This window comes from Solea senegalensis, linkage group LG1, assembly GCF_019176455.1.
Source record: "Solea senegalensis isolate Sse05_10M linkage group LG1, IFAPA_SoseM_1, whole genome shotgun sequence".
NCBI lineage: Eukaryota > Metazoa > Chordata > Actinopteri > Pleuronectiformes > Soleidae > Solea > Solea senegalensis.
Genome location: NC_058021.1, coordinates 3,462,913 through 3,474,131, shown reverse-complemented (window position 1 = coordinate 3,474,131; position 11,219 = coordinate 3,462,913).

The following is an 11,219-nucleotide window of genomic DNA, read 5'->3' as shown; positions in this document are numbered from 1 at the left end:
CCGGAATAGAGAAAAGAAAAATGTAGAAGAAAAAAAACAGCAGGTGGTCAATATAAGATATTCAAGATATTTGACATCATTGCAAAGTTAATATGGAATGATGTATACTTCACAATTAAAACATATTTATGATGCACAAAAACAGAAATAAATCAGACATTTATTGAATTATGACGTGGATAACTGTAATTAAACAGCCTAAATATGTGTCAAGTGTAATACATTCAATAATGCTGCAAAAGTCTTATCGTTACTATTATAATTACACTGGCAAACATATTTAGTATTATATTCTATCACCTTGCTGAAGTAGAGGAGGTTGTGGGCCATGTTTTCATTATAAAAATGATTATAAGTGTATGGGGCACATGTGACCAGTGTGACACCCCTGACCTAAGGCTTGCTCTCTATCTCTGCTGCACCAATCCATCCACTCACGCGTCCTCTACATCATTTTAAGTTTTGTTACAGTGTAAGAAAATCAGATGAGGTAATAAGAGAAGAGGAGACAAAAACTAAGAAGAACAAAGATATGAAACCAAAGAAGGGACGTGGACATTTTCGTGAAACATACTCCAATATGGACAGAATGAAATAGATAAAAATGAATAAAGGGTTTTTGTGTCTTAAAAGAGTGAGCAGGTTTCATCTGCAGGCAGGAGGTCAATGCGCTGAGACACTGGAGCTGTGTTGGGCCCGCCAATGGAGCTCCTCGGGGAGACCCACACATAAACACACCTACTCCGTCTCTCACGTTAACCAAGGCTGACTCTCAGTCACCTAATCCTCTGACGAGCCCAAGAGCAAGGCAGCCATTGTGTCCCTGAAAGAGAGAGGGGATCCAATCTGGACACCAGAGAGCATTTCCAGTCATAAATCACAGACTGCTACACGATACATGTTTGTCTTCTGAGGGAATGAAATCAGATTCACAGATAAAGACACTTATAAAAGCGTTTTTAAAGGTCCAATAGGGAACTTTCAGCCTTACACGATGAGTACAGTCCTTAGTCAGTCATTCAGTGCTTTGCATGTGAAAAGCGTTGTTTTTTTTTCTAAACTTCAATGGACTTATTATAACTTTTTCAAATATGCAATACTTCTTTTCATCTACCAAGGCTAAACGATGCATATTGGACATTTTAAGCGCTAAATCCAGCTCAAAGAACTCCAAATGAACCAGTTATTTCAATTCTCTCAGTATTATGATGTGGTGAAAAGGTCCTAATAGAGTGGAGAGGAACATTCTGTCACAGCCGCGCTGCTCACGTCGCGTTTAATAAATGTTTCTGGTTTCAGTCCTGATGGTTTGGAGGGAGTTTAACATTCAGTTAGTGTCTTCAATGCGCGGCGGAGGCTCGGTGACAGTTTCCATGCTCGTCATATTCAAATCTCTCCCAACGTTTTAGTGACAAAACGTGGCAGTTTGACTCTGTGACTGACAGAGGAGATGATCTGAGTAACTGCTGTATATTTAACTGCTTTTAGATTCGTGTTTCTCTGATGCTGGAGCCTAGTTTTGGGATATTCCTAATGGAAAGGCTAAATAAATACGTACCGTAGCAGATCGAACCAACAAGTCTCAGAAAGATATTGGGCAATTGTTCAATGTGTGTCAACCTGGAATCAATAGTCATGCAAATTCAACCGTACATATTTGACCATTTATTTTATGACATTTTTGAGAAAGCAGAGCTTCCCTTGAGCAATCGCCTCTGATTCCAACCCTCACCATATGGCCAAGAGCTTTGGGCAACCACCAAAAGAATGAGATCACAGATACAAGCAGTCAAACTAAGCTTTTCCCAAAGGTGTCCGGGTTCCGCCTTGGACATGGGGGCGAGGAGTTTTAGACATTTGCACAAAGCTCAGCATAGCGCTAGTGTTTCTTCAGGTGGAAAGAACCCGACTGAGGTGATTCAGGCATCTGATGATAAAGCCTCCTGGGCATCTTCAGGAGAATTTGTGGACACGACTTACCAGGAACACACCTCAGGGTAGATTCAAAATTTGCTGACGCAAATACAGAACCCATTTATCCTTTCCATGCCTCAGGATCCCTTAGCAGTGCTGGAAAGAGTTGCTGTGGAGAGGGATGAAAGAAAAGAAAACTTGCTTAACCTGCTGCCACCACGGAAACAAATGTGATTTTGATTTTTTTTTTTGTCCGCTTGGTTTATGTCTTTGCCACAACAAGCCACCAGGGGGCAAACTCAATTGTTTGTTTTTCCTTTTGAGAGCTGTCATGTCAATTCTTTACATATGGCTTATTTCTACCCGGCTCGGCACGGCTCGGCACGGTTTAGGTTGCATCTCCACTACAAGAAAAAGTACCTAATCACAGCACTCTGGCCAGTACTTACCCAGCAGGCTTTTGGTACCAGGTACTATGCTAGTGGAAACACTACTTAAACCGTGGCGTGGCGTTGCGAGGCGAGCAGAGCTGCTGTAAAATACGCCAATAGAGGTCCAGCTCATGCAGCGTCCTCACAGACACATGACACCTGTTGTCCTCCCACACAGGTGTTTTCTAATTGGATGTTTCCTCTGCACACCGTGGGCGTGAACAAACACAGTTTGACTGACAGCTCCAGTCGGCCTGGTAATTTAGTAGCACCCATTTGGGCGGCTTGACTTGTTGACCTGTCATCATTAGACTTAGGTGTCATCATTTTCCCACCGGGTTTTCATTCCGTTTCCAACTAAAGCCAAACACCCATGTGGGGAGGAAGAGGCGTTAAATCATTTTTCTGACTTCCTGTCTCTTTAAACTAGTAACTTTCATGTATTCAATATTTACGTTATTCATTGTTTTTATTGAAGACGCACAACCGTGTAGACATAAAATGCAGATTGGAGACACATAACACATGTGTTGTTCAATAGAAGCAATTTTGGGATTAGGAAATTGGTCAAACATAATTATCGGCCAGAAAAAAAATCTGCATTACAACCATATGCTGCACCTCGGGTACGTTTACGATGACAAGTCATAGTCCGACATTGGAAATGAGCCCAAGAAAGATTAAAAGCCATTTCTTAAATACACGTTGTGACTTGTTTTGTGAGTATCAGGGTCTTAACTTAACTTAACTTAACTTTGTGCTATGAGTGCTGTGGACTTTTTTTGTTTTCTTCTTCCTGTTTTGTCACAACTCGCACACAAGTAACACAGTGGTGAAAAAACAAACACTGGTAATGGGAATGGTGTTAATTCCCTTTTTTTTTAGCAGCTTCACTTAAGTTTCCTCAGTTTTCCCAGATCCAAAACCTTCCTGTTTTCCCTTTTGTTTGTTTTGCATCTTTTAAATGCCGTTTTCATGTCCTGTCGTTATTTTTCTTTGACATGTTTTTGATTGTTCGACGCCTCCGTGGAGGCACGTCAAACTGCTTTGGTGTTGTAATGTCTTTTCAATGTCATTTTAATGTCCTTCTAATGTATTATTCATGATGTCTTATTGTTGACGTATGATCATGCCTTTGGAAAGCATGTGTTTGCTCGGTGCTATAAATAAAACGTCAGGATCTGTGTGCATGTGTGCTTTGTTCAACACACATTTGAGGAATGAAGGGATTTAATTTCCAGAAACCTGAGCGTTTAGTATGAATTTGTCTGTCACGAATGTTACATGTCAGTGCCATAGCGTCGTGAATCTCAATTGTATCCTCAGCAGCCCGGCAGCGCAGAGAAGCTGTTGTTGTGGTGGTGGTGGTGGTAGATTCAGAGATCAGAGCCCTGTCATGTTTAATTCAGGCTTGACTGTAAAATAATTTAACAACATTTCCCCTGTGGAGAGGTCGAGCTTTCTGTCAGTGAGCTTTGAACAGTCGCGCTAAACACGGAGACCTCTTTGTATGTTCAGAGCTGCGGGGTAGTGCGAGCGCTGCACACACACACACACACACACAGGCGTGCGGCTCTGTGGGAGTAAATTTGATGCAGGCTTAATTAATGATTTGATAACTGGTGAGGCGTTAAACGATGCTCGGGGAAAGGCAAGAATCCCAGATGAGGAGTGAAAGCAGAAGTGAACTGGCTGCTAATATGATGTGAAGGGTTTCTCCCCACCTGCTGCAAACACATGTTCCCTCTCGCGGCTGCAGCACACTCACATTCTCCTCATTTAAATTCCAACTCCAGTCAACTCCAGTTTATTTTTTTCTTGTGCAGCCATTTAACACAGTCTCGGTGCTGTAGGGCCTTTAGTACGCGGCCTCTAAAACACTGGAGGAATTACACAGCTGCACCTTCGCTCCATCAGGACATCTACCATTACACAATTTGGCTCCTGAAGCTGCAGAGATGTCAGTCGGTTTATATGTCAATGCAACACGTGAACTAACATCTTCATTTAGTCATTGAGGATTAGGGAAAAGGTTGAGTTTTGCACAGAACAAACAGAGCATTTCATTTTAGCAATGAAGTGATGAGTTTAAAGCATTGTTCATCTGCATGATCGTCTGGTGGGAGGGCGCTGAGGAGGGGAGGAGCTCCACTGGTGGGACACGTAGGCATTCCCAGGCCAGCCGAGAGATATAATCTCTCCATTGAGTCCTGGGTCGACCACCGGGGCCTCCTTCTGGTTGGGCATGCCCAAACCACCTCCCCAGGGGGGCATCCAGGAGGCGTCCTGCCGAAATCCTCAAACCACTTCAACTGGGTCCTCTCGATACTCCTCACCCTATCTTTTAGGGTGAGCTCAGACACTCATTTTTTTTGCGTTAGCATTAGGAGTGGAACTACCAACCCTTCCCTTGGGGTAGCAGCGTAATGGCTCTTACTGGACGTTGATGAAACTGAGCAATCGACTCAAATTTAAAGCAACACAACGCAGAATTGTGACCTTCAAATAATGTCTCCAAGAAGGTTGCACAGTTCAGTGGTATCACTGACAAAACGTCAACAAAACGTCACAACAGTTGCAGCGGATGATACCGTTTCCCAGCTGTAGGGGGTGCCGAGAACAAATGAACTTAAACGCCATTAAGACCTACTTTCTGTGAAACTGACCTGATTAAAAACAACGTCAAACCCTCAAAGCAGAAGAATGAAACAGGAACACACTGAGTTGTTCTCCTTTTCTCAATAAAAGCTTCTCCTCCGTCACGTTTGATGGGTTTGTCATAAAAGTCAACCGATCCTTGAGTTATTGTCTTCGTCGTCAGTTCGGCTCAGGTCTCTGATACGGTGCTTTCACTGCAGTGTCCTTGTGTGACTTTTATGAAGTTTATCAGTCTGGGCAGAATACAACTCTGCTGTTATCGTTAGGCTCTATATTGCTTTTGGCGTCAGTGTTGTGTTTCTCTGGCTTTTATCTTTTTTCTGGTCTCTCGTCTGCTTGTCTTGTAGCAGTTGATCGTTTTCCACCTCCCTTGGTGGAAATAATAATAATCTTTATTGTGCACAAAAGTGGCTAAAAAGACGATGCACACAAAATCAATTACAGAGACGTCAATAGTAACGAGCCTCTCTGTGAGTCCACGACTACAAATTCAAGAAAAGTTTGCATTTGCTGTAAAAGACTTATAAATGTTAATGGTTGTTCCTGCAGCGCTGTAGCTTCTGCCCGAGGGCAGTTTAATGAATTCGAGCAGAATCAGACACAGTTCTGTTTAACCCGCTTTTCATAAATTGCTTCTGCTCTTTCTCTGTAATTTCACTGGCCGTGTTGGGATTCCTCGACTTGTATAAACACTTTCTAAAAATGTCCTCACTCACCTCATATGAATTCAGCTTTGGGGTTCAGAGACGAAGGCTGCACTGCTTTTGTGAAACTCTGTTCAGTATTGGCCGCATGGAACTTCAAGTGCAATCAATGAAAGTTCCTAAATATTAAAGTTCTAGTTCAACTGGATGATCAGGACTGTCTGTCTGATTAATATTATGGAAATTTGCTGACTGTCTAATTGTGTCTCCTGCTCATACAAGGCCGACCAAAACCGCATCATCAGCATACTTATACAAATGACAGTTTGAGTTCCTTATTGGCAATTCATGAGCGTACCGAGCCCTGAGGCGCTCCAGTGTTAAGAACAAGTGTGTCAGAAGTAACGCCGCCAAATTTGACTTTTTTTGTATTCTGTGAGGCTTAAGCGTTTTGTTTTGCGTGTTAATTGAAATCCTGGGGTCTTATTTATCAAACTGTGTCTAAAAAGAAACTTTTTCTTCTGCTCTTGCCTTAACAGATCAGTTGTACCGGAGTGATCAGAAGTGTTTAGAGGAGAAAGCGTTGCCAAATTGTGAGTTGAACATTTCTTCAACGGAACATCCTGTTTTCCTCCCGGTTCCTTGTCCATCATAATAATAAAAGAGTCTCTTCCATGCATCCTTATAGCTTCACGGAACAGAACTGACCCTCTACCCTTTCCTTTCAAGGATTTCATCTCGTACTTCATTAAAATTTCTCTCAGTTCTTTCCTCTGAAGCTTAACTAGTTCAAGAACCCCAATAATAAAAGCAGCCGATCCCTCCTTAATGCGTCTCTAGAGACGACTCAACCTTATTATTAGAAAAATATCGTCACGGTCTTCGTCACAGGAACATTTGCCTCATCGGTTCTAGTAACTACGAAGCATATCTTGTACTTGCACTGTATTTATCTGGCACTGGAACTGGCATGTTTGAATTCATCATCTGTGTTGAACCTTCGTTCAGACTCTTTGTTTGTCGTTTTCCTCTCTCTGCTCTGCGAGCTGTAGGCAAAGTCAGCCAATAAAGAAACATAATGAACACTGCTGAAAGGAGACATTAAAATTTTAACTGAGCCAGGTGCTCTGCTGAGAGAGAGAGAGAGAGGCAAATGTGCCGCGAGTGTTGAAGAAATTAGCCGGAAAAACGGGAAGAAAAGGTGTAAATGAATGAATAATCAAACGGCACCGAGACAAGAGTTATTCCAACTCATTTGAATTGAATATAAATTTCTCTTCATCAGCACCTGAGGTTTAGCTGTGGTGGCGTTACAAAGTGATTAAAACGCAGAGAGGGGGAAGAAAGAAAATGAGACCGCGACTGCCGTCGTTAGGGAAAAGCAGCAGTCGTGAGTCATGAGCAAACATTTTATTTTAATGTTCAGGGTTGAGAGTTTTACAAACGCTCCTCTCGGTTTAACACGTTCTGCAGTTTTCGAATCACGCAGCCGTGGACACGACCGTCGGAGAATTAAAGGGCTTTTGTTGTGAAAGCAGAAAGTTGTGTTCGCTGCCTCGCCGGCTCGCTGTGATGATGACCTTATTTTCTCACCAACTCAGCCTTTTGATCAAAATAATGTTATTAATCAGCACCCGGAGGAGAAGAGCCACTAATGACCTTTATAATGAGGAGTGGACTCAACACGCTGCTTCTTCTCTTCTCACTGCTCTTTTGTCCTTTCTCCCTCCCTCCTTCCCTCGCTCTCTTTTTTTCTTTCAGTCTTCCCTGACCATTTTTAACCTCCCTTAGCTCTTCTCTCCCAATTTATTTTGAAAAGCACCATTGATTAAACAGCATAATTGCAACCTGGGTGACCTGACAGTTTTCATTTGTCTGATTTCTGCCAGTTACCAACTTCCAATTTCATCGTTGCTGCAGAGGGAGTTTGTCTTTCTTCACTGACGACGCTTCACATTAGGGTGTAGTCGCCGTGTGGGAATACTAAAAATTATAATTATGGTGATATCATCTTAGTTCTGTTGAGAAGACGTCACACTGATGGTAGGCCCTTGTCATTTTCATTACTAGATAAATAACCTGACATTACAGTACAACATGGTATCAGTGCAGTAACAGTAACCCTCAAAATGTCCATCATAACATCATAACTATAAAAGGGCGTGTTTTTGTGTGTTGTTGTGGGTTCATTTCAAATGAAGAAAAAAAAACACACTCTAGTTGTACATGAACACCAGGTTTTGTGTGTTGAATTTGAAATTTGAACAGTTTAAAACATGTTTTAACAAACTCTATAATAAGGACAAGCTTTTTTGCCACTGAGATAATTCACTCATGAGGAAAATGTTTACTGGCATTTTAAATCAAATGACGCGAAGAACAATCAGGCATGTATTTTATTGGAATGACGTGCTGTGTACGTATGTTTATATACACATAAACGTACAAATGTACTTATTATGTACATATAGTATACACATGTAACATTTATCTCTCACACTACATTTAGATTTCCTCTTTCAAACATTTATTTATTGTTTGTTTGTTATTTATATATATATGTATGTATATATATATATAGATATATATATATATCTATATATACAGACATAAACACACATACTGTATATCTGTGGAAATATTAGAAAAAATAAAGCCAATAGTTACATCTATTCAATATTGTGGGGGTGACGGTAGCTCAGTGGTAGAGCAAGTTGTCTTTTAACTGAAAGGTTGTAGTTCGATTCCCAGTTCCACTTAACGTGTCCTTAGGCAAGACACTTAAGCCAGGTTGCTTGTGACGGCTGCGTGTGAACAGAAAAATGCACTGCACACAGACACCTTGTATGAACAGTGTGAGTGAGTGAGTGAGTGAGTGAGTGAGTGAATGATAAAACTGTGGTGTAAAACAGCTTGGAGCGGTCGTTAAGACAAGAAAAATGCTTTTCAGATACAAACCATTTACGGTCGTACCAGCGTCTGTGCTTGATGTCACGCCGTCACTCACAATCAAAGTGTCGCAGGACGAAACTTTTTATTGACTGAGGGAAAACAAAGCATCGCTCACTCGTCGAGCAACGCGAGGACAAAGAGCTCGTTATCACAAATAGCATCTGTTACGCAGATGAATCATAAATCGTTTATTTATCTGCTGTCGTTTATAAAGAGGGGACAAATTGCTGGTGATTGTCACGTTAAATGGCACTCGACAGTCCATCATGTTTGTGTGAGAGAGCATCTGTTCGGAGCTGCTCGCGTTCCTTTAGCCAAGTGTTTCTCTGTGTTTGGCACCGAGGGCCCTTTGCTCCAGCTCCTAAACCAAAGTCAACGCTAACTTTTCATCACCTGATATTATTCTGGACGGATAAATCAGAGGGTGTTTGCACTGAACCACTCTTTACCAAAAAGGGAGAAAATAGGAAGCACTTACAGATGTACATGAACCCCCAATTTCACTTTCCCTCCATTACTGCAAACTTATCTCAAGTAAAACATGTCTCATTCAAATGTTTTTTGGCATATTTTCTGTGTTGTTGTTTGAATATCACAGATTATTGTCCATATATTAGTTATGAAATAATGACTGTCCCCTGCAGTGAGCAGTAACACACCTCAGGTTTCCAGAATAAAAAAAATACAAAAATAGGAGAAACGGAGAACAGAAACTAAAGGTTTTCGGCTGCTTCCCTTCATTCATCTTGTCTGCTCAGACTGTGAAACTGAAGCCAAGGACGTGTCTCCACCTCAGGCTCAGGCTCTGAGACCTGAACACGTCCATCTCCCACCGGATTGAAACACCTCCTGTTGTTGTTGTTTCAGTTTTGCTGTGATGAACTGGCCCTGGATTTGTTCTGCGGTGAAACAACGGTGGTTTAAATACAGGAGCATTTTCAGGTTTATTATAATTCAGCTGTAGATAACGACCCCCTCTGAGAGAGCTGCCCGTCTATGATTCTGAGTTAAAGTGGAACAGTTGCTTCATTTGCTGCTGAAAAGAAGAAAATCACGAGACAAGTGTATGGATTTGTGTGCGTTGTGGAGTGAAGACCTTCCTTTTTGCTTAGGTATAAGCTGAATATACGACCTCTGACGTTATTTTTGACTTTAAGGTTTTAATTGTCACGTTGCTGCGCAGATTCCTCACAAGTGGGTCAATTATACAGTTAAAAAAAAAAGTCATAATTTAATCATTTCTGGTGAAAATTATACTTCCAGTCCAAAGACAATACTTTTTTTTTTTTCTTTTTTTAATACATAAAAAATGTCAAATAGCTAAGATAAAGTTTAAATGCATTCAACAAAAGCTCTGGTCTGGAATTTCAATTGTTCCACTAACTTTCCAGTGTTAACCATGTTAAATTTGGCCGATTGCTGCGGTCAGTGGTGTTCTTCTCCTTTTTCTTCTTCTTATAATAATAATAATAACAATAATAATAATAGTTCACAGTTCTTTATCACAAGTTCCACCCAACTGCCCCCTCCTCTCCTCAGTCACTGTTCTCGTCCTCCGTCTTTTATCCTCATCCTCGTTCTTTTATCCCTTTGGATTCTTCCTCCCTTTAAAGCTCCTGTTGAGCAGAAGGATTTCCTTTTATTGGACAGGTTCAAGGTTCAAGGTTCAAGGTTCTTATTTGCCATTTGTGCTTAAACAGACAGTCCAGGCACATTGGAAATCCTGTGCGGGTTCTACGAGTCAGTTGTAGAAACACAAACTTAAGTATAAATATAAAAGTATAAAAGTAGACCTCAAATTAAAATCTATACAGAGTATAAAAGATAATAAAAAATGTAGAAGATGGGGAAAAAAATAAAACTATACAGCAGATTATGTAGTAATCTAGCAGGTCTAGATCCTTCACTGTTGTCCACCGCCGACTGATGGCCCATGGTTCTTGCGCTGCTTGTGGTCACATCTAATATGACATCAGGTTTAATAAAACAGGCGTAGACTGCAGCAGAGGAGGCCCCTGTTGCAGCAAATCCCAACCAGACCAATCAGCTTCTTTATCTTTCTTCCTCAACATTTGGGAACGAGATTCTTCAAACATTGTTTAAGTTAAAACCTCCTACAAAGTGGTTTGAAGTAGAAAGTAAATAAAAACCAGCTGCATGTCTGGTCTTCGTGGAGGTAATTGCCTTCATAGAGTTTCAAACTGATACTGTTGTGTTTTCTCAGTGTATCTGTTAAGAATAAATTCAGTTGTCCTTTGATAACTTTAAATCAAAGGCGATTTTCTGCTAATTCCTTAAACATGGATGTTTTTAAAAGCTCGACCAATGTATACATACAAATGTTTTAATTTCTTTCTTTCCCTCTAGGGGTCGACATTGCGGATGTTCTGCATATTTGACTTTGCAGAGATCCAAGCTAGGGATCGACACACTGGGTGTGGCTGTGGTCAATTTAGAGCGTCCAGTTAACAATAAGCAAATAAATAGAATAGAATAGATGTTGAACAATTTTCGTTTTATTTAGAACAGCCATTTTCAAGAACACGACATGACATACAAGGGAATGTCAAATTGTTTACAAGTTTGTCTCTGCAATGCTTTGTATAAGCATTAAAATAAA